Source organism: Rhincodon typus, chromosome 3, assembly GCF_021869965.1.
Source record: "Rhincodon typus isolate 14 chromosome 3, sRhiTyp1.1, whole genome shotgun sequence".
In the NCBI taxonomy this organism is placed as follows: Eukaryota; Metazoa; Chordata; class Chondrichthyes; order Orectolobiformes; family Rhincodontidae; genus Rhincodon; species Rhincodon typus.
Genome location: NC_063334.1, coordinates 76,448,214 through 76,473,084, shown reverse-complemented (window position 1 = coordinate 76,473,084; position 24,871 = coordinate 76,448,214).

The window sequence follows — 24,871 nt, the reverse complement described above, 5'->3', positions numbered from 1 at the left end:
TTTCATTAGGGGAGGTAGAATGTTATTGCAGCTAAATATGAGCGCTCTTGAGCTGCTCATGATCAATGGCTGTATAGGTCTTGGATGGTGAACTGAGAATAGAAATGCCATTTGCAACTTCATAAACGCAACACCAGCAGCACCATAATCATCAGTTCACTCAAGATAATTGAGCACAATTTTTTTTAACGAATCAATTCTGATCTTCATTTATTAGCCAATGCTTTCCAAATATCAATGTTTGAATTGCATGATTGCCTCTAAAGATCTCCCCATCTCCAATATTAGGCTGACTGCCCTACAGTTGCCAGTATTATCCCTGCATTGTCTCTATTATTTTTAACAGCATGACTGCTTCTGCAATGGGCTGCTCCATTTGATTGTCTGTGATCTGTTGAAGAGTTGCCTGTAGAAGACCCATGATGTGACTAAAGCAGCTAACCATTGAGATCCTCAACCAGCCCAGCAAGAGGAGATTGTGGCGACTAAAGCCTGCACAATGCCAGCTTGAGCAGCCTTCAGGGATCAAACAACTATGACCACAGGAGATTCCAGCTGCAGCATCCATTGGGATGACCACATACTCAATAATGAATGACGGAGTGTTGATGCATTGTACTCAAATTGGTGGCACTCTCTTTCCAGCATCTTTCCATGCAGAACTCGACCAACCAACTTAATGTGCTTCATCAGTTACCTTCCCTTCATCATAGTGTGAGGAGTGGGAATGTTTGCTGATTACTGCTCAATGTCAAGGATCATTTTTGACTCCTCAGATACTTAAGCAGTCCATGTCTAAATGCAGCAAGATCTGGATAATATCCAGGTTTGGGCTGAGAAGTGGCAAATAATACTTGTGCCAAACAGTGATCATTTCTTGACTCCCCAAAGTCTGTTAACCATCTATACATGCACAAGTCAGGAGTGTGATGGAATACTCCCCACTTGGCTGTAGCACAGCTCCACACTCAAGTGCACACTATAGAAGTTTGATACCATTCACGGCAAAGAAGTCCATTTAGTTAAACATAGTTAAACATTCTCTCCCTCACTAGCAGCGTGTACAATGTACAAGGTCCACTACAGAAATTCACCAAGGCTTCTTAAACAACATCTTCCAAACTCTCAGACCACTTTCATCCAGAAGGACAAAGGCAGCATATGTAATGAAAACAGCATCATCTGCCAGTTCCCTTTCATGCCACTCACTATTCTGACTTGGAAATATATTGCTGTTTCTTCAGTGTCACTGGTCAAAATACTGGAACTCCCTTCTTTACAGCAGATAGTAAATGGACCCAGTGATTCATGAAGGCAGGTCACCACCAACTTCACAAGGGCAGCTAATGATGGATGATAAACGACACCTACATTTCATGAATGAATAAAAAAGAGATGCAATGGGATGAAGGGACTCCTTCGGTGTCAAACATTTCCTATGATTTGAACCGATGGCTATAGCTTCCTGGTTTGCTGTCCTACACTAATAGTTTCTGGTGCACAGAAAACATTTACCATTGGGAAAATCAGTGCCTATATTTTCTGCATTCCAGGCTGAAAAAGAAATAATAATAATCACTATTTTACATGTGAATTAGTGCCAAATCTCTGTCAAGTATCTTTTAGTTCCAAATTTTGTGAATTTGTGAACCTCCAAATATAAGACAATAGGTGTGAAATAAAATAGGCCCCATTGATGGTCTCTTCATTCCCAACCAGCACAGAAGCATTTACATGCTCCATCTCACTCTAAATTTCATGATTAAATCTCAGCCCTTGTGAGTAACAATTGATACAATAACAGTTGGTGAAAACATTCCTTTTAAAGAGCTCATGATTTTTGAGATGTTTACACAACCAACAATTATAATTAATGATATCTCTGTGTTCTTAACCAAAGAGACATACTCTGTAAATCTGTCACAGACAAATAACTTTCTCTTCCTCTCTGGAGATTAATCTTTTTTGCTTATCCATGCAAGAGATGGTATTGTGCTGCCAAATAATCACATATGTTACAGTTTAGCTTATCAGTACAATAACTTATCCACATTAATAGATTTTAGCTCTTCAACATTTAGAGCTGTCCTGTTTCAAGTATGTTCAACTTTAAATTAGTATCCATTTAGTCCTTCAAACTCATCATGTCAACACTCACATCAGACCAGGAAACCTCTTCAATATCCATTAAGTTAGAGCTAATAAAACAATGTAATTTCCATAAAGTCAATTCAATATTTTGTCAGAATTTAGTCCGTGCTAGTATATTCTGAAACTAATAGTTCGGTCATGTTTTTCTTTAATGCACAGTGCATCATTTGTTATGGATTTTGTAACTGACAACAATAACAGGGCATGTCATGACTCTTAAATAATTCTCTTCAGCTTTTCTATCTCATTTTCTCCCCTCTCACGGAGTACAATTCCACAGAAATCAGCAGCCCTCTGATAACTCATTGGACTATCTTCATCCTTTTAGGTACAGATTTTGCCTTCTTTTTATTTTACATTTTGTTAATTTATCACAAGTAGATTTTGTAACTGACAACAATAACAGGGCATGTCATGGATCTTAAAATAACTCTCCTCAGCTTTTCTACTTCATTTTCTTTCCCCTCACGGAATACAATTCCACAGAAATCAGCAGCCCTCTGATAATTCATTGGGCTATCTTCATTCTTTTAGGTCAAGATTTTGCCTTCTTTTCATTTTACATTGTGTTAATTTATCACAATTGCATGGTTTTTGAAACTGTTTTTGGGTTCTGATTTTAATGGTTCAATACCATTCTTTTTTAAGTCTAGCAAAAAATGGTTTCGAAATAAAGTCTAAAAAACACTTGTGTAACCAGCACCTTCCTTGGTGTTACAATTCATCATCGCTCCTCAGTGCAGATGACAAGTTCACACTTTGCACTGTTAACAAAGCTTCCTGCTTGAGAATTTAATACTAAATAAAGATAAATGCAGAATAACTATGTCAACTGACAAAAATTGTTTTAAAATAGATGTAAATTAGACATGTGGAAACCTATGAGCTTAAATCCAGTAATGTTAAAATAATTTTCTTTAATGACTCGTCCCTGTATAGGCTCAAAATATTAATTCTAGTTCCAAACGGCTGCTCAAAATAGAGTTTCAATTCATTTTGTAAGGCTCGTCATGCCATACAATCTGTTATGCGAACTTAGATTTGTATAGCAGCTCCAATTAAAGTTATTATGTTATTTTGTCTCTTGAGTTTCTAAATTTGATATGGTTTAGACAGGGTTCTCCTGCTAATTAACCTCTAGCCAAGATTGTTTTCCCTCTGAGATCTTTGAAACACGTGAGAGTTTCAAGTCAACATACTTAATATTGACACATACAGAATGGAGAATGAGAAAGGACCGTATTATTTGTGATAGCCCAAGGAGTATGTACAGTGAGGAACTGAGCCATGTACACCATGAAGATCTTTGTTTCAATTCTTGACCATTGCTGATCGAGTTAAGTTGAAAATATCTTGAAAAGCAAATGCAGGTAGCAGAGACAAGAAACTGTTTGGAATCCAGAGAACAAAGGCTCCCAAAAGAAAGTCATATCCACCAAGAGTCATAGAGTCATACAGCACAGAAACAGACCCTTTGGTCCAATCAGTCCATGCCGAACATAGTCCCATACTACACTGGCTCCACCTGCCTGTTCCTGGCGAAATATCCTTCCAAAGCTTTCCTATCCATGTACTTATCTAAATGTCTTTTAAAGGTTGTAATTGTACCCACATCCACCACTTCCTCAGGAAGTTTATTCCACACGTGAACTACCCACTCTGTAAAGATTTTGCCCCTCTGTCTTTTTTAAATCTGTCTCCTCTCACCTTAAATATGTGCCCCTTAGTCTTGAAATTTCCCATCATAAGGAAAAAGATAACTACCATTAACTCTATCTACACCCCTCATTTTTTCATAAACTTCTATAAGGTCGCCTCTTAACCTCCAACGCTCCAGTGAAAATAATCCCAGTCTATCCAACCTTTCTTTATAACTCAAACCTTCCATACCCAGCAGCATCCTGGTAAATCTCTTCTGAAGCTTCTCCAGCTTAATAATATCCTTCAGAACGGGACACAGTATTCCAGAAGATGCCTCACCAATGTCCTGTACAACCTCAACATGACTTCCCAACTCCCATACTCAAAGGACTGAGCAATGAAAGCGAGGATGCCAAATGCCTTTTTAACCATCCCGTCTTTATGTGACAGAACCTTCAAATAATTATGTACCTGAACCCCTAGGTCCCTTTGATCTACAACACTACCCAAGGCCAACCATTAATTGTATAAGCCCTACCCTTCTTTGTTGTACCAAAATGCAATATCTCACATTCATTCAGATTGAACTCCATTTGCCATTTCCAGCCCATTCACCCATTTGATCAAGATCCCTTTGTAATCTTAGAAAACCTTCTTCATTGTCTACTATGCCACGAATTTTGGTGTCATCCGCAAACTTACTAAACATGCTTTCCACATTCTCATCTAAATCATTTATATAAATGACAAATAAAAGAGGACCCAGAATCAATCCCTGTGGACACTGCTGGTCACAGCCCTCCAGTATGAAAAGCAACCCTCCACTACCACTCTCTGTCTCCTGCCATTAAGCCAATTATGTATCCAGTTGGCAAGCTCACCTTGAATCCCATGTGATCTAACTTTACTGATTAGTTTACCGCGCAGAACCTTGTTGAAGACTTCACTAAAGTCCTAGTAAACAACGTCTACCACCCTCAATAAATGTTTTGGTAACTTCCTCAAAAAGCTCAATCAAGTTTGTGAGACTTTTTAGGAGCACATCCCATGCAAGAGCATGGTCTGAGACATGTGCATTTCATGGAGGAACTAGTCATTAAACTCTCCTATAACCTGTCATACAGCTGCATAGCAGAATGAGGACAGTATGACCAGTGGGACATCACGATCACCCTAAATTTCTATGGCAGTGGATCCTTCTTGACAGGAACCAATACTAGCAACATCACACAGTTCACTACCCATCACTGTATCAGCAAGGTGACAGAAAGCTGCAATAGAAAATGTTCTCCATTCTCTTCTCAGACACAGAAAAAGCAGCAGCAGCCACCGTATGACTTCATCAGTCTGCTCATGTTTCACTGACAAGGGATGTAATTAAATACATACATGGTCCATCTTGTTCATCAGGAGATGTTCCAGGGCCTCACAGGTTGCCACTCTATGAATATCTGGTTGGTGTGTTATTATTCTCAGATGATCCTTTCACTAAATACCTGTATTGATGCTGCAGCCATGTTGTATTCTTCCTGCAGGAGTCAGCCATACCCATCATCATTGGTTTACAAGAAAGAATCAGATGTTAGCTGCTCCTAGACAAGAGATAGCTGCAGTGCACTTGGCTCATGACTTTTCTGCAACCCAACTATATGAGACAGCATACCCACAATGAGAGCCATGACCAACCACAGAGCTTGTAGGGCAAACAATGTTTCCACTCTCTTACTTTCTTGAGTGACAATTTTACAACTCTTATGAACTCGTTTCATAAAGTTTGCGGTGGTGGGTTTGCTGTGTCCTCTAAAACATTGCCAGCATCAGTATACAGCCCATGCCATAACGTCTTCAAAGGTCAACTGATAGCAGGAGAAAGAGGAACAGTAAGGACACAAGCAAGGAAGGAAACATTCGAGTCCTTTGCAAATTTAGTTTGTAGAATAAACTTTTGTTTTATTGTTAAAAAAATCTGTAGCCTTGCATGCCTATGTTTCAGTGAATGATCACCACATTAAATAAAACAAATCTACCAAACCGGATTTCATTCTAGGATCTGACTTGTCCGTCACCTGGGATCATACAAGCACCAGACAGCAGAAATACATAATGGGAGAGCTACGGTAAGAGAAGATATTGTAAACAAGAGGTTCACACTCATGCCATTAGCAGTTTGCAACCCATGCCAGAGGAACATGAGGTGGGGGCTGAGAAGGGGCATAATGCAGGATCATATCAATCATCCTGAGCTGTGTTAATGACAGCCATGATTGGTTCCATTATACAGAGACTATCTCTGCCAGAGGGCTCAGGTGATGCTGGCATATCTGACCCCAATTATTTCTTGCCTACACTATGCAAATAAAAGCCACTTTATCCGGCAAGAAAGAGGGAATAATGTCATTGAGTGCATTGTGATGTGTTTGGGTGACATGGCTGAATTTTGAACATCTGGGAGGCATGTGGAAGTAGAAAGAGAAAAGTGTGAGGCTGGGGTTATTAGTGAGTGCATGAATATGAGATGGAATATCTAAATATTAGCCCTGAGTATGAATGGGACTGTACCTTATGAGGCTGTAGAACACTGTGCAGCCAAATTCTTGGTGAAGCGAAGGTGAGGAGATTTCCTTGGAATGTATATTCACTGAATTTAACCTCCAAGCTGAGGTCTTTATGGCAGTACTATAGTCAGATCTTCAGGGTCAGACCCAAAGAATTGACCTGGCTAGCCCCTTGCTCCCATTGGCTTTTTTGTCTATGCTTTGAAGGCCTCCTGGCTCCCTGTGGAAACATGGCTTTTGTTCTCCTTTCCATTTCCAAGACTAAAGCCCCTGTGCACTCCATAAGAAAATCTGATAGCTCTTCCCTTCACTGCCAATCCATTTTTCCCAACCAAGTATTGATAGGTCCAGCAGCTCATGGAATATGAATACAGTTCTCCTTTAAAAAGAGTTGTCTGTCATGCTAATCAAACATGGTACTGAACTCCACATTGCAACAAACCAGCAGTGTTTCCACACTGGGATGCATGCTCAATGACTCAGTAAGCAGGCAGTGTGGGCATGGCTTACCTCAATACGGCCTGCAAGCTAATTGCATTTTGCTAAAGCCAATCCTGGAAGTGAGCCTTCTTGAGTTATCCCCCCTTTGCTTCATAATTGAGTATTTGTAATTTCCAATGTTTGAAAATTCAGGAATACAACGGCTGCTGCTCAAAGTGTGTTTTTTTTTCGCCTAATAACAGGACTTCCCACACATCCACTAAAAATATGGTATTTTAGCAACCTGTTGTAAAATGGAAAAACATCTCTTTATGGATGAAATGTGTTGGATGTTGTGCCTTGCTGGCAGAATGAATTTAAAAATTCAGCCTTAATATCCAGATATTCCAACCTATGCAAAATAAACTGCATTTGATGCAAGAACCACATTTATGCTGTTTACGAGGAAAGGATTTATAACCAGATCTCTAATTATGTTGTGTGTGGTAAATTGGACTGTAGTCTGCTTCAGTAGGTTTGGAACATTACAGCACAGTAATATGCCACAATGTATTATCCTGCTGCCAAGGAGGATCTGCAAATCTTTAACCACCAGGAATAATTCCGAATAACAGAGGTTGACCAGGGTTTTATTGCAGATTGACATCTGCTTTGCCGGTGATGCCTGGTTTATAAACATCTCAGAGGTGTTGGAGACACATTGGGGGGTGGGGGATGGTCGTGGAGAAATCAATGTGTAACACCATTTGTTGCAGCACCACACAGACTACGCTGATTCCCCAGGGGCAGACAGCATTGTCGGCCACCAGATGTGTAGCCTACATATCATTAATCAATGATGTCTGGAAAGGATGCCATGGGAACCATGGCAACAGTAACCAATGCACAGCCTCCTTCCAGGATTAGATGCAAGTCTGCGGAGCTGTGTTTTGCAAACAAGTTTCTCTTCCATGATGTTCTTCCTAACCAATCTCTCTTAATGCTGTCCAAGGAGAGGGGTGACCCAGTGAATTCCCTGAAAATCTAATAATGAAATGAAATATACATAAAACATTAAAAATATATGTTACATTTATGTAATCCACCAGTAGCTGTTTTGGAACTTCAAAAATCCTCTATTTACGCACACTTCTTGTCAACATTTTCTTTTATAAAATCTTCTATTCATGTTTGTAATAGGAGCCGTCACGCAAATAATATTCTCATACGAGCTGGGTATTAAAGGAAGTCCAATTCCATTTTTATTGAAATTTATTCTGTTATTTCTTTTGGTGCTTTCAGGATTAAATTTCACAAACCTGTCTACTGCTCTAGTGAAAAACTGTAACAGTGATATTTTATGCATTTGACCCTTTACCCCCATATTTAACTTTTAAAAAATTCTTTACCGTTTTTGATGCCAAAAATGCATAGCTTACTGGTGAGGCATTTTGGATGACGTAGTCTGGTATTTACAAGTATAGAGAAAATGTTTCGGTCCACTTTGACACTAATGAGATGTCCTGGCCTTTGTTAGCATGAAGGAATGGTCTTAGCATTTGAGCGAAAGAGAATGGTGATTCTGGATTTCTGCGGTTTTACCATAAGCTTACTGAAGTTTAGCATCATGGGAGGACCTTTGATTAGCTTTACTGCAGAGGAGAAACTTGACAAAACTAATGAAGACAGGGCTGAAGCTTATCAAAATTGAGTATTATGTGAGATCTAACTGCTGGTGACAGTCAGCTAGGGTAAGGAGAAAGGCAGAATACGGGCGTAGCAATGATAAATCCTCAGCAGGTCTGGAAACATTTGTAAAGACAGAGAAAGAGAAACAAAGTTAATGTTTTGAATTCAATGGGATTGCTCTTCAGATGTGTAGGAAAGTGTGAATGTGCTAATGTGTTGGGCATTGTACTACTGTAAAAGAGGGCAGGGGAGGCAATGGCCTCGTGGTATTCTTGCTGAACTGTTAATCCACAGACCCAAATAATGTTCTGGGGACCCAGGTTCAAATCCATGGCAGATGGTAGAATTTGAATTAAATAAAATAAAACTGGAATAAGTCTCATGCCGACCATGAATCCATTGTCAATTGTCAGGAAAACCCGTCGGGTTCACTAATGTCCTTTAGGGATGGAAACTGCCATCCTTACCTGGTCTGGCCTACCATGACTTCAGACCAACAGTAATGTGGCTGACTCTCAGCTGCCCTCTGGGCAATTAGGGATGGGCAATAAATGCTGGTCTGGTCAGTGATGCCCTCATCCTCGGAATGAATACAAAAAAGAGAATGAAGAGTTTAAAACAAAGGTTGATGACAGAGTAGAGGATGGGAGAGATTAATTGACAAAAATGTCATGAAATAAAGACAAAAGAAGTATTAATAGTAAAGAAGCAAAACATTTGTCCAATGTGGTCATGAATGGAAGAAGAGTGAAATCTCTGCCTAAATGCAAGAACATGAAAAAATAAGATTAAGACTGGCACGCGACACAATAACAGAGTTAAATGGGGGATAGAGTTTATTGGCTGAAATTGTTGATGTCAATGTTGAAGACAGAAAATCGTAAAGTGTGGAAAATAAGGTGCTGTTGTTCAAGTTTGCATTGAACTTCACTAGAACATTGTAGTAGGCCAAGAGGGCAACAAAAAGCTTAGAAATAACATGACAGAATTCTAAATTTTGATGCAACAAGTAGAATAGGTGAAGGAGAGCCAGTGTGTGTGGTGTTTTTAGATTTACAGAAATTCCCACAAAATCTAAGCACATTGCATTTGTGGTAATACACTAACACGGATGGAGAATTGGTTAGTAGACAGGAAAGAGAGAGTAAAAATAAATGGCACTTTTCCACTCGTGGGGTGCTGCAGGAATCAGTGCTTGGAACCCAGCTATTCACAATGCGTATCAACAATTTGAATGAGGGAATCAAATATAATATTTTCAAGTCTGTTGATGAGATTGTGAATAGTAAAGGGGATGCATAGAGGTTCCAAAGTGATTCGGACAATTGAATGAGTGACTAAGAGCATGGCAGGTGCAATACAATATGGAAAAGTGTGAAGTTGTCCACTGTGGCAGGAAATACAGAATGAAAGTATTATTTAAATGTTGATTTGCAAAGTGTGTTGGATGTCCTGTACTCTAGTCACTGAAAACTAGGATTCAAGTGTTTCAAGCAGTTAAGAACTGCAAATGGTATGTTGGTTTGCATTATAAGAGGGTCTGAGTACAAGAGTAAAAAAGCTTTATTACAGTTATACAGGACCTTGGTGAGATCATACTATGAGTATTGACTTGCAGTTTTGGTCTTTCTTCCTTAGAAAAGATATAATTGCCATAAAGGAAATGTAGCAATGGTTTGCCAGGCTGATTCCAAGAATGGCAGGTTCATCTTATGAAAATAGGCTGTGTCAACTGGGTCTGTATTCACTGGAGTTTATTGCATAAGAGGGGATCTCATTAAATGAAGTATGAAATTCTGATAGAGCTGGACACGTTGTGTGCAGGGATGATTTTTATCCTGGCTACGACCCCCAGAACTAGGACTAAGATGAGAGACGTTTCTTCACTCAGGAGATGGTTAATGTGTGGAATTCTCTACCACAGAAGTCTTTGGAGGTCACGTCACTGAATATATGTAAGAAAGAAAACATTGGTTTCTAAAAGCTGAAGGTGTCAGTGGTTATGAGGAGAATATGGGAGGATGGTGTTAAGGTAGAGGATCAGCCATGATAATGTTGAACAGTGGAGTGGGCTTGAAAGACAAACTAGCCTAGTCCTGCATTTACTTTCTAATTTTCTTTGCAACATGTTCCTTTTGTTTGTAAAGAACAGATTCCTGCATGCATGGATGTGATAACATAAATGAGCAATGTTACAATCTCAATTGATTAATCTCAAATTAGTTTTTAATGTAGTCATTATCACACTCAGAATTTTTCAACAAGTACTGCCCAAGTGTGAAATCACATCAAACAGTAATCATGTTATTGTGAGGTTTGCAATTTCATGCTGGTTGAGTACAGTTTGTATTCTGCCTATTACAGGCAACCAAGGGAACATGCTGTTTGATTCAGTCAAATGTTGGTCCCTCACCAGTTGCACTCTTTGCAATCTTGATACAGAAATAGAGCACATCAAACTATCCTCTGGGCCAGTGGCTATCCTGTTCAGATTGTTCTTCACTGTGTGTCATGCAAACTTGCAAATCAATCAATAGCTATTCAATTCAGACCTAATAAGAGTGATGAGACGACCTCAAATAACATTGGAAAGTGAAAGAATTTTGAAAATTTGAACAACAGTTTTAGGAAGCCATTTTATGCTGTTAGAATGCAGTAGCTGTGTGTGTGCTATTTTCTACTAATGGGGTGTTACTGTCAGTCCAAAAAAATGTTCTACCTGCCATACAATTGAGCACCATTGTTCATGAATTTCAGTACAGGTTTGATGCCTGTTATGTATGTTCTACACTTCAGGATTTGGCTAACCAAATCAAACAGCATGACTGTAATCTGAAAGTTAAATAGGGTACGTATGCTCAAAATCAACAATTTACATTCCAGGACAGCGCTCAACAAAAGTATTAAGTGGAAAAGTGAAATCATAATGGAAGGAGAAATTGATGAGGGTAATATTCATGCAGGAAAAATACAGGAGGAATAGTAAGTCATTGAGCAATTTTGGGCAACACAGTGGCTCAGTGGTGCGCACTGCTGCCTCACAGTGCCAGAGACCTGGGTTCGATTCCACCCTCGGCCGACTGTCTGTGTGGAGTTTGCACATTCTCTCCGTGTCTGTGTGGATTTCCTCCGGGTGCTCTGGTTTCCTCCCACAATCCAAAGATGTGCAGGCTAGGTGGATTGAACATGCTAATTTGCCCGTAGTGTTCAAGGATGTGTAGATTAGGAGGATGGATCTGGGTGGGATGCTCTGAGTGTCGGTGTGGACTTGTTGGGCCAAAGGGCCTGTTTCCATACTGTAGGAATTCTATGATGACGAATTCAAATTATTAATTTACAATAAGTTAAAGAGGTGAATTTAATTATAAAAGGATCAATTTAGACAAAAACAACACTGGGAAAGCAGAGATAGTAAGAACTGCCGATGCTGGAGTCAGAGACTCCAGTGTGGAGCTGAAGGAACACAGCAGGCCAGGCAGCATCAGAGAAGCAGGAAAGCTGATGTTTTGGTTGAGACCCTTCTTCAGGGAGCACTAGTGAGCACAAAAACAGGTGACTTCATCAGTGATAATTAACACCTGCTAATTCCTAAGAATATTAATTTATCCTTGTTGCCAAACTCAGTCAGCTGTTACTTTGATGCTTAGACCAGTTTTTATCATCTTACTTCACCTCTGGGATTCAATTGTTTTGGCTAAAGGCTCTAATATCATCTGGAGAACAGTGGTCTGGACAATTGAGCATAATCAAGTTTATTGGGGAATAAATTCTGCTTGGTATCAATGTCAATGACAGATTTAATTACTTTGTTAATGATTGAAACTAGACTATTGGGGTGAAAATCAGTTAGATCTGAGGTCCTCTTTTTGGCATTCAGAACATAGCCTGGCAAGAGAGCCTCAGTTTTTTTAACTCTGTGTAGGGTAATGTTGATATTACTATGAATTTAATACTTCATTTTTAGGTATGGATGGTGTTGCTCCTCTGCATTTTTTTTGTATTATTCATTCATGTGGTGGAGATATTGCTAGCTAGGCCTGTATTTACTGCCCATCCTAAATGATGATATAGGACCATAGAAAATGGAAGTAGGAGTAGGCCATTCAATCCTTTGAGCAGGCAGCTCACTACCACCTTCACAAGGGCGACTAGGGTGGGCAAGAAATGCTGGCCAGTCGGCAAAACCCACATCCCAAAAAATGAATATATAAAAAAAATTCAATATAATCATGGCTGATTGTGACATGAAATAAATGGTCCTGAGCATACATTCTTGAACTGTTACTGTTGTGTTGTAGATTTCTCCTGAGTACTGTCGGAAAGTTCCAGGATTTTGACGAAGTTACAGTGAAGCAATGGTTACATAGTTACAAGTCGAGATGGCGAGTGGCTTGGAGGGGAACTTACAGGTGGTGGTAGTGATGCATTGTTTGTTGAAAGTGGAGTCACAGGTAGACAGGCTGGTGAAGAAGGTGTTTGGCACGCTTTCCTTTATTGGTCAGAATGTTGAGTCCAGTAGTTGGGACATCATGTGCCTGTACAGGACATTAGTGAGGCCACTGTCTACAATTCTGGTCATCATTCTAAAGGAAGGATGTTGTTAAACTTGAGCGAATACAGAAATAATTTTCAGAGATATTACTGGGACTGGAGGGCTTGAGTTGTAGGGAAAGTTCAAAAGGCTTTGACATTTTCCTCTGGAGCATCAGATGCTGAGGGATGACCCTTTTATAGAGGTTTATAAAATCTTGAGGGGTATGGATACAACGAATAGCTAGGGCCATGTCCTAGGGGCAAGTCCAAAACCAGAGGACATAGATTAAAGGTGAGAGGGGAAAGATTTAAAAAATACCTGAGGGGTTTTTTCATGCAGAGGGTAATGTGTGCATGGAATAAGCTGCCAGAGAAAGTGGTGGAGGTGGATACAATTACAACATCTGAACATCTTCTGGGTGGATATATGAATAGGTATTTAGGGGGCATTAGCCAAACGATGGCAAATGAGACTAGGTCAGATTGGGATGCCCAATTGGTGCGGATGAGTTGGACTGAAGGGTCTATTTCTGTGTTGTAGGACACACCCATGCATCTGCTGCCATTATCCTTTAGAGTGGTAGGGATCATTGATTTGGAAGGTGTTGTCAAACAAAGTTGGTGAATTGCTGCAGTACACCTTCTAGCTGATGTATGCTGCTGCCATTGTGTGCCAATGATTGAGGAAATGAATGTTGAAGGTTGTGTATTGGGTGCCTATCAAGTGGTTTGCTTTATCCTGGATAGTGTTGAGTTTCTTGAATGTTGTTGGAGTTGCACTCCACCAAGTAAAATGGTAGATCTGATCTGGGGAGACAAATTACTTGCTGAGAATTCCCAGACTCTGATCTGCTCGTGTGACCATCGTATTTATTTGGTTGGACCAGTTCAGTTTCAGGTCAATGGTAACCTTGAGGATGTTGATGGTGGGGAATTCAATGATGGCAATACAACAAGAATGTTAGGGGAAGATAGTTACTTTCACTCTAGGAAATAATCATTACCTAGTGCTTAAGTGGCAAATGACATTTGCACCACATCAGACAAAGTCTGAATGTTGTCCGGTTCTTGCTGCATACAGACACAGATTGAACTTTTACATATGAGGAATAGCAGAAAGTGTTGAACACTGTGAAATTACTGATGCACATCTCCGTTTTGGACTCTTATATTGGATGGAAGCTCATTGTTGAAGCAGTTGAAGTTGGTTGTGTCAGGACCACCACTGTAAGAAACCCCTGCAGTCATGTCCTGGGAATGAGATGGTTGACTTCCAACAACCACAACCATCCTTCTTTGTGATGGGAATGACTCCAAACATTGAACCAAGCTTGATTAGTTGGCCTAATAATGATGGACTGGGAGATATGCTGAACAATGAGGTTATAAATTATTTGATACAGCTTTGCTGTTGATGACCAATAGCAGCTCATGGATGCCCAGTTCTGAGTTATTCAATCTGTTCAAAATCTATCCCACTTGTTATGACCAAGGCTGGAGTGCACCATCACTCTCGTCCCACTATTCCATGGGCCACAATATACAATAAAGTGACCCTCCTTCAGAACTGGTTCCCTGACACAACATGTTAACTCCTGTTTCTCTCTCCACAGATCTGCCAGACCTGTTGAGTTTCTCCAGCAATTTCTGTTTGTTTCAGATTTCCAGCATCCGTAGAGCTTTATTTTGTAAAATAAAAATGTTTTTGCCAGTTAACAAATGGCTAGTTAAATAATCAAAAGATTTATCAACTAGGTTTCTTAACTACTACTGTTTTTAATTTATTTAAAACAAAAAAAATCTTATTGAAAAGAAGATACAGTGGTTTAAAAGTCATAGTCATACAGCATGGAAACAGACCCTTCTGTCTGATTATGTTCCCAAACTGAACTGGTCCCACCTGCTTGCGCTTAGCCCATATCCTTCGAAACCTTTCCCAGTCATGAACTCACCTAATTGTTTTTTAAATGTCATAACAGCACCTGCATCCATCACTTTCTCTGGCAGTTCATTCTACACTCAAACCATTCTCTGCATAAGAGAAAGTTGGCCTTCATATCCTTTTTTTAAATTTTTCTCCTCTCACCCTAAAAATAGTTTTGAACTCCTCCACCATAGGGAAAAGACTCTTATCATTCATCTTATCTATGCCCCTTGTGATTTTATAAACCTCAATAAGGTCACCCTCAACCTCTTACATTCTGGTGGAAAAAATGTCCCAGTCTATTGATATATATGTCCATCTATCTATTCCCAACAACATCTTGGAAAATCTTTTCTGATCCCTATCCAGTTTAATAATATCCTTCCTATAACAGTGTGACCAGAAACACACAAAATACTCCAGAAGAGGCCTCACCAATGTCCTGTATAACATGGCGTCCCGACTCCTATTCTCAAAGGTCTGAGTGATGAAGGCAAAAACACTCAGTAATATAGAAGTATAAAAGTTTATTGCACTAACAACACAAAACATACATGAAGAAACATTCACAAACAGATAGAAAGAGAAAATTAAATCATTTGTCTGCAGAGATTGGCTTTTTTAAACAAAAAACTTTGGCAATGGGTTAGTCATGAAGACAAAAGGATATTGTATACAAGTTTCTGAAGGTGTGTTACTGTGATGTTATGGCACATGAGGTGAAGTCACAAACCACACAGGTTGTCTGTGGAGTCGAGACTCGGCTTCCTCAGAAAATGCAGTATTGAGAAGGTCCTACAATCTCTTTCGGAAGAGAATAGGTTTCACCCTGAACGCAAGAAGTGAGCTCTTTCAGAAATAGAAGTGATCAGCTGGACAGCCTTTCCTCTCAGGCTGTTTCCTTTTTTTTTGCCAACTGAAGACCTGATGTAAACCAGAAACTCTATGCCAGTTCAATAGCTGCAGCAGAGCTCTACAGCAAATCAGGCAGCTATCACCTTGTTAAAAAAAAACTCCAATGTCCACTGTAATCTTTCAACTACCACCTTCAAACGAAACACCAAGTTATTTCTGATAAACTTGAAATGAATCTAATTCACCAACAATCCTTCAAAATTCTAGTCTTCCAACAAATGTTAAATATGAAGTGTCATCACTACAGTAATGACACAATATTAAGGAAGATGTGCTGTGTGAAGATGGGACTGGCTTTCCATAAGAGTGTACAGCAGTTATTACTAACAATACTGTTCTGAATAGATGCATCTGCAACAGGTGTATCAGAAAGGATTAGGTCAAGTAAGTTTTTCCTTCATGTTCATTCTCTCATGACCACAGATAAACCATTCTACCAATTATTCTCTCTACCACTTGGCTAACATAATCAGTATTAGTGCTACCAAGCCATGCTTGATAATGGAAATTGAAGTTTCCCTCTCATAGTACATTCTGTGTCCCTTCTACTCTCAGTTCTTCTTCCAAATGGTTTTCAACATGAGGAACTGGCTCATCCATTGAGGGAGGGCGGAAGTTGATATTCACAATTGGTTTGACACAATGCAGTGATCCTTTAAAATTAAGGAATGTAGGCTTTGGTGGCAGGGCCAGCATTTATTACCCATGCATTGGAGACAGTTGTGGTGAGCTGCCTTTCTGAGCCACTGGAACATATTTGGTGTAGGGAGACCTTCAATGCTTTTCAGCAGGAGTTCCAGGATTTTGACCCATCAACACCTTCTTGGTCTATTACAGTCCCTGTCTTTTAAATATGCCCGGAGTGCTGTTCGGAAGAAAGATCTGGAATTTTGACCAAGCTACAGAGAAGAAATGGCAATAAGGTTACAAATCAAAATAATGAGTGGTTTGGAGGGCAACTTGCAGATGGTGGTGCTCCCAGATATCTGTCGCCCTTAGCACACCAATACCCAAAGAGCATCCTTTAAGCTGCAGCAAGTGAATGTTTGTGAATGTGATGCTAATCAAGTAAGCTGCTTTGTCCTGGATGGTGTCAAACTTTTTGAGTGTTTTTGGAGCTGCACTGAACCAGGCACGTGGGGAATATTCCATCACACTCCTGATTTGTAGACGATAGACATTCTGCATCCTATATTTTGATTCCAGCTGATGTGAGGCAGATCTCAGCAAGAAATCTCACTTTTTCTTATATATCATTTAACAGGGTGGTCTTTCACGGAAACATTGGCACATAAAGGCTGCAGGTTTGGTTTTAACAATAAAACAGGACCTTATACAAAAAGAAAATAAGAAACCAAATTATCTAAACATAACACTTTTTTAAAGATTTCAAAACACATAGAAAAACAAAGTCCCATCTAATCCCCAAGTAACATCAGTTTACAGTTATACAAGACACAGAAATTCCTTCTCTTCTAGGAGAAACCACCCTTGTTTCTGGCTTGAGTCAGGTCTTTCTCAAACTGCCCAAAAACATCTGACCTAAATATAAAACCTTGCTCATCATTGCTTCTGCTTGCCATAAATCCTTAGATGTTTGTGAGAAGGATTCTGCAAATTTGACTGGGCTGGATGTACATTTGTTAGTGGCAGGTACCCTTCTCCAAAAGACAATTTTAAATCAGTTGAATCTTAATTACAGACTAAGAGTTCCACGGCCAATGTTACCTTTTCTTTTACAGATTTATTTAATTACCTGTATTCAAGCTCACAAGCTGCCTCACTTTGGTACACAGGCCTTCCAAAATTCACTTAGTCTACTGTGTATTTGCATAATTTTGCCATCTAGTAAGGGAAACAATGTAATTGGATATCCAGAGGGTATAGCATGAACCCTTCACAGTGAACAAAGGAAGATGAATATCAAGGGTGTTGTGCATCCTGGGAAATGAATACATCAATCATTGATTGACTTGACTTTATTAATTCTGTGAATAAGCAGTCCTACAGCTTTGAACACAATATATTGTTCCCATGAATAATATGTACTGCCTAATTAGCACTGTATTTACTACACACATATGTCAACCCAGCACCTGCTACATTAATATGTCCTTTCTGAAAATAAATTCCTTCTCAACACTGCCAAGAAACTGCCACTAATTTTTAGAATACTGTGAAACATATTGGTTACCTGATTTTAGGAAAGGCATTAAAGCCATGGAGAACACATACAGTATTGTTACCAGCAGTGTGGAAAATAAAGGTTATTCAAAGGAACTTAAAATACTGGGACTATGTCCATTTGACGCAACGATGTCAAAGTGAACATAGTAGAGGTTTGATAAATATGGTTTTGATAGAATGAATAGAAAAAGATTATTCCTCTGTTTAGGAAGTCAGCGACGGTTATCAATTTAGAAGTGTCAGTGAGGAGAGATTCCTTTACACAAAAGGTTGTTGGAGCATGGAATAGTTCACCACGGGAAATGTTTGAGGCACAGATCATTGTATCTTTTAAGGAAAAATTGAATAACTATTCGAAGTAAAGAAATATAGAGGGCTATGTGGGTAGAGAGGGTTTTGAATTGTTCAAGCAAGGAACCAGCATAGATGTGACGTGCATTGAAATTTCATTCCATTGCTTTGCTCCTCCTCTTCCAACAGAATATCCAAACTATCACTGAAGGAAACAAGGCTGTCCATTTGCTCTCACTGACCTTCTATGTCTGTTATTCAATGCATTCCAAAGAATTAATAATGTTAAGATGGAATAACCATTTGAGAGCGGTCAAAGCAGTACAATCAATCATTTAATCTAATCTTAAAATACAAAATCTCACACTCGCATTGTAGGTTGTTCTGAATGCAATTGAACACATCAAGGAGTCATTATGACTTCGGTCCTAGAAATGCTTGTTTGTATCCTCATGAGTGTCTTGAAGTTGAAATGTGTGAAGAAACAATAGGTTAGATAATACTGCACTTATTGGGAATGTTTCAGCAGGGATCACAAAAAGTAAGACAGATGGGTATCCTAACTCCTTCCTGCCTACTCCCAACCCATCCCCTAATGTGGGGTGGGTAAGGTACCCACTTTTCTGCCTGCCTTAGGCTTTTTGAGGCTACCTAAGGACTTCAGTCCACTTCCATGGTCATAACATGCTGCCAGCAGAAGATGAGCAGACATGGGAATGTTGTTTATTTTCCAATGGTAGTGTAAAGGTGTGAAGGAACAGAGGACATATCCTGCAGTGGGATGCCATTTGTGTATCCGGGTGCAACTCCTTTCTAAGATTGTTTCACCTTGGAATCGTACATCCACCTGTTGTGTCTCCTTACCTTGTCTCCAAAACCTAACCTCAAACCTTGTCAGAGTGCCAAATTCTACACCAAAGGCTTGACCTACCTCTCAATGAAATCCACATTACCTTCATCCCAGTGATTAATGATAGTCTAAGTAGCACCCATAACTTGTTTTAATCAGATTGGCCTGCAGGCCTCAAGACCAGGACTTCCAGCCATTGACGGGCAAAATTCACACCCTCTGCTTTTTTTCAAAAACAAAACAAGTAATATATACCCCTCCCACTCATGAAATTCAGGCTTTTGAGATTCTAACTATTCACTCTGTTCATGCTGTTCACAAATCAAATGCTGAATAATGTCAGAAAGCGTGACATTGGTGCCTTAGCACATCAAATAACCAAAGAGCATTCTTTCAGGTCCATTCGTGCCACTATGACAAAGCCTTGCATAGATAGCAGCATATTCACCAAAATAAGCAAGATTTTAAAAAATGCAGATATTGTTGGAACCCAGGCCACACTTGAGCTTTCTGTAACAGGACAATATTACAGAAAACTATGTGTAGTTTATAGTGCGCAGAGATCATGATAAGTAGGAAAAATAAAACAAAATTGCTTTCCATAAACATCAGATGGAAGAATATTTCTATGCCTGTGAATTATGATCAACATTGAGTCAATCATCCTGCTCTTCACGGTTTAATGTTGCTATTAAATTTTTAATAAGAACAACAGCTCTGAACGCACAAGAGTAACATATCAACTATTGCATCTGTCGGCCTGGAAAAACTATCTCTCACTATTCCAAATCTTTTTAATGCATAATATTCAACATTGTCTCACAATTGTCTTTAGTGTCAATTCTTTGGGGAAATGCAGAATGACAAAATGTAACTTTCACTATAAATCTTCCCCCATCAACCAAATTTAACCCTAATTCTTCTAAAGTCTTTCTTCTAAAGTCTTACACATGCCCTCTAGTTATGCATTCTTCCCCAGTAAGATGGCCTTTATCTGTAATGTGGAAATACATACAATCCCTTCCGAGCACTAACACAGAAACATCTACTTTGGTGGGGATCACACTGAGCCTGTCAAGAAGAACTGCCTGAATGAAGCGGCACCCAGCAGCACAATAACAGCAGCCAAGTGGAGCAGATGAGCAGCTTCAAGAGGAAGGGAGCATCCAATGCAGATGGGCAGCTGCCAAACCGCCCCTAGTATTGTGCCTTACAAGGGTCATGTGCCAAACTGCATTACCCTGTAAAAAACCTTTCATCGGCAATCCTTTGAGAATCTTCAAAGGAACCTGAATAAAATGCCAAAGAACATAAAGTGTATATATTTATATATAAAAATTGATGAAGGGTCACATTGGTGGTGAAAAATGGACTATCAATTTCCAACTTGCAATATCCGATTTTTAATACTGGAGACCATTATAGACTCAAATAATCTTCAAAAGCAAGAAACACGGACCTAAAATGGCTGCAGTGATCATCTGACCTCAGATTAAGGCATATTCAGGAAACCAGTGTCTAATAAACAATACTGTCTGAACTGAAGTTACAATTATGTGAAAACATTGAAAGCATTCAACTGAGTCAGATAACAAGAAACTCCCATATTTAATTTACACCTGTATGGAAAGCTGTGTATATTTGATGTAAAAGTGTTGCTTGTATCAATCCAGCTTGGAAGGACAATGGACTCATACTCTGGAATGTATAAATGAACCATATTTCAGTAGTTGCTTGATCAATTAACAGTGATAGAGAAAAAGAATGAATTGGTAATAACAAGGTCTTAAGTACACTGTGTGGAATTTTATGGTGTCCTGGATGATAAGGTTATGGTGATAAATCTGAGAGAATTGCCTGAGAAAACCCAATTTCAACATTGGGAGAAACTAGCTGCACTTCTCAATTGAGTTCCAGGTATCGAAGACATTCTTGCCAGACCATGATAAGATACCGATTAAGGAGGATTATTGCTTGTTGTTGATCCTATTAACTGCATATCCCACCTCCTTATTATGTAGTTTTGTATCCTACCACCTAGCATAAGGAAATTAGATGCTATGGAAGTCTTAGGTGGGGCCTGGTGACTCCAGTTTGCCGCTCGCTCCTCTGGATCTCTATCTTGGACGCCTGGCAACAATGTTATCACGGCATCATCTGCAATCACCCCTCCCATCCATGAATGGTGGCAACCAACTCCTGCAAGCGTCTTAGGATCCTCATGGCACCTCTTGAACCACTCACAGGCCGCTTTGCACTTTAAAGCTGTGCTTCAGAGCACACTGGTGCTACCATTGAAAAACTACAGCAAGGATACCTTGCACATAGACTTAGGCACTCAGTGCATGGATTGGACCAGGCTACATCTTAGGGCTGTTCACATACCAAAAACTACCTGGATGCCCACAGAATCCCTGCTTTGCCTTGGGTTGCCCTTTTGTGTGTTGACCTCCAAGAGAGCCTGACAATGACCATTGTTGATTTTTAAGGAAAAGCTATCTGGTTGACTAATGTCATTTGAAGAAGAGAAATGACTGGCCTACATGTGACTCCAGACTCCAGCAATGTGTTTGACTAACTGCTTTCTGGGCAATTAGGGATGGGTAATAAATATTCACTTATCCAGCATCATCCACATCCTATGAACAAATAACAAAAAGAACTTTTAATGCAGAATCACTTGTACAGCTAGGTAATAAGTTGGCAATACCCCTTCGCAATGTTTACTACTGATGTGTCAGTCAAAAAGCTCAGATGACTTGTGCTGTTGGAGGCAAATACATCATTATAACGGTATCAATGGAGTGAATAATTTGGCTTAGCGTTGCTGATATGGAATGATAGAATACATAGTCTATTAATCTATTCATATAGCAACTAACAGAATATCCATATATTTAAAAGCAAGCAGTAAGGCATAAACAGACATCTGACCTGCCTAGATCACTTGTCTAACATAGGACACAATAGGACACCTACACCTGAGGCAAGAATGCTGGTATTGTATGTGCGGACATTGTACACCAGGAGTGCTGAATTGCATAAGAAACAGAAACCAGTAACAGAAAACACAGCTGGAAGTGCTATAATACAGAAAGCTCATTGTAAGAGACAACAGGAAAGATTTAAATGGCAAAAATCAGACAACTTAGCTTTAAATAATGAAGATAAGATTTTGACAGCCTGTTTTGTACACACACTCAGCCAAGAGAGAACTATGTTGCAAACAATCATTGAATTCACGGGCAGGTATGAAAAGCAATCACAACACTTAGTGGAATGTAGGCCTTATCTCAAGGGAATTAGAATGCAAAAGAGAGGACACTCTTCTGCCTTGGTCTATTCTACCAAGCCTTGGACAGACGTTATCGAGAGCGTTGAGTTGGCAGTTTGTTCAGAAAGGGCATAGTGGGCTTGGAGACATTACAATGCAGATTCACCAAAATAAACTTGAATGAGTTAAATTGAGAACATAATTTGGATAAACTTGCTTTTCATTCTTTCAAGTATAGAGTATGGAGGACTGATCTAATTGAAATGATTAAATATTCAAAGATTCAATAGGATTGATACAGATAATCCTTTTTTCCACTTGGGGATCTAGAGGAAAAAAGTCATTGATAAATTAGAGTCAGGTCTTTCAAATGATATCTGGAAGCCATATTTCACTGAAAGACCAGTAGAAATAGGCAATTCTTTCCCACAAAAAACTTTGGAACTTGGATCAATTAAAGCCTTCAAGACCAGGATTGATAGGTTTTGATTCATTAAGGATGTCAAGGGATATGGATCAAAAGCATATGTCTTGCTTGAGGTGCAGATTAGCTATGATGCAATTGAATGTCAGAACAGGCACGATAGGTGGAAAGATTCTCCCTGTTACTTGATGGACAGCAAGGTCCTTTTCCTAAACATCTCCCTTGCACCATATACATTCACCCAACATTTACCCTGCCAATAGTGACAAAGCATTCAGTTGCATCAGTTCTACACTTTGAAACTGTCTCTCTAAAGTTCTGCACCAATTCTTTAAAATCAGTCCCAGCCTGCCCAATCCCCAGATAGCCAGAGACTTGATCTATGTCCGGAGTGGAAGTACAGACATGTTGACTCTGTGGGAACCACCTAGGAAGTTCAAACTTCAAATCAGAAATTTCCTTGCTCCCTGGGGCCATCCAAAAATACAAATCTCTGACCCTGAGCTATACGCAGACTTCACAGGTTCAATTTACTTACTGGAAATTTACTTACCACGAAATGTTGGATGGAAAAGTCCTAGTCTAACTTCAGGATAACTAAACCATTGACTCCCACACTGTCCTCCTTGGTCAAGGTCCTGACCCAGGATACTTCCTTGCATCAGTGACCTTCTCTGAACCAATCTGAATATCCTCCACCCTCTGATTCCACGCAACCTGATTTCACCAGGCTGCCCAGCTGCCATTCCACTCCCTAACCTTACCCACCTTATCTCACCCACACAACCTCCATACACATTCACATATTCCCTCATTCGTACGCTCATTCAGTGACACACAGAAAAGCTGTTCAAATGTCCCGAAGCTTTGCTGTGTGTTTGTGAGCACTTATCAGAATACAGCAGCTAGAGCCATTAAAAACAAAAAGACATGGTTTCTGCATCAATCCCTTTTGCTGATATCTCAGAGGCTTCCTGCAGGATCCTCTATTGGTAAATCAGCCAGTCAAACTGGAAGAAGATAAACATGTAATGTTTTTACCTTTTCAGGAGTTCAGACCCTGATTGGATGATCATGACTTAGTTTGCCTAGCATTCTCCCAATCACTCCCCTCTTGCTTATCCTCCCTTCCCCCTTACACATTTTTAAAAATCTTGATGGGATGCCTGCTCATGTAAAAGGCACTAAATAAATGAAAGCTCTTGTTAATGAAATGTTCACTGCTTTAAAAGACAAAAACATGTGTAGAAAAAAGGAACAAATTTACAACATGCATTAAATTGTTCTCATGTAGGAAGTGGTGGTTTATATGTAGATCTTACACTGGAATTAAGAAATGTTCTCTGACTGATAGTGGTGCTTCAGTGCAGTATTTGTCATTCCTCATATGTAGCTGATCAACAATCATATGTTTCCCATCAAAATCTGTGCTGACACGCACTTTAATAACACCTGGAGGAACTGGAAATGCTTCAAATATTTGTGTAGGTAAAACTTATCCATTGGGTGGGATCGCTGTCTGGAGATTCAATGATTGATTAAATATTTTTTCACAGATGACAACTTAGTTGCAGGAGGCTGGTAGTTTACCTTTCTGACTGCTCTTCAACCCTCTCTTTGAGAATGATTTCTGTAGGCTGAGAAGAAAAATAGAAAGTCTTTAAAAAATGTTGAAGCATTGTTTCCTTTGCAATTTTTCATGACAGTATAAGATTATCTCAGGTTTTTTTTTCATCATAACCAGATCAAAGAACAGTGTACCAGAAGTATGAGCCATCCTGCAGTGAGTGTAACAGCTTTTGGGCTTTATTGAGTTACAGGGCAGTTTAAAAGGCAATGAAATTTAACCGTGGGTGAGGTTAAAAGCCAAAAAACAATTAAAAAGTGGAGTTTACATTATCCCATGTGTTACTGTACTGTCAGCTTGGCTCATTCAAAAAGATGGGAATTCATGTGTCACCTGAAAAGAAGATGGATCATTTTGGAAGAGGGAAGTTAATTCACTATCAGTTGGTGA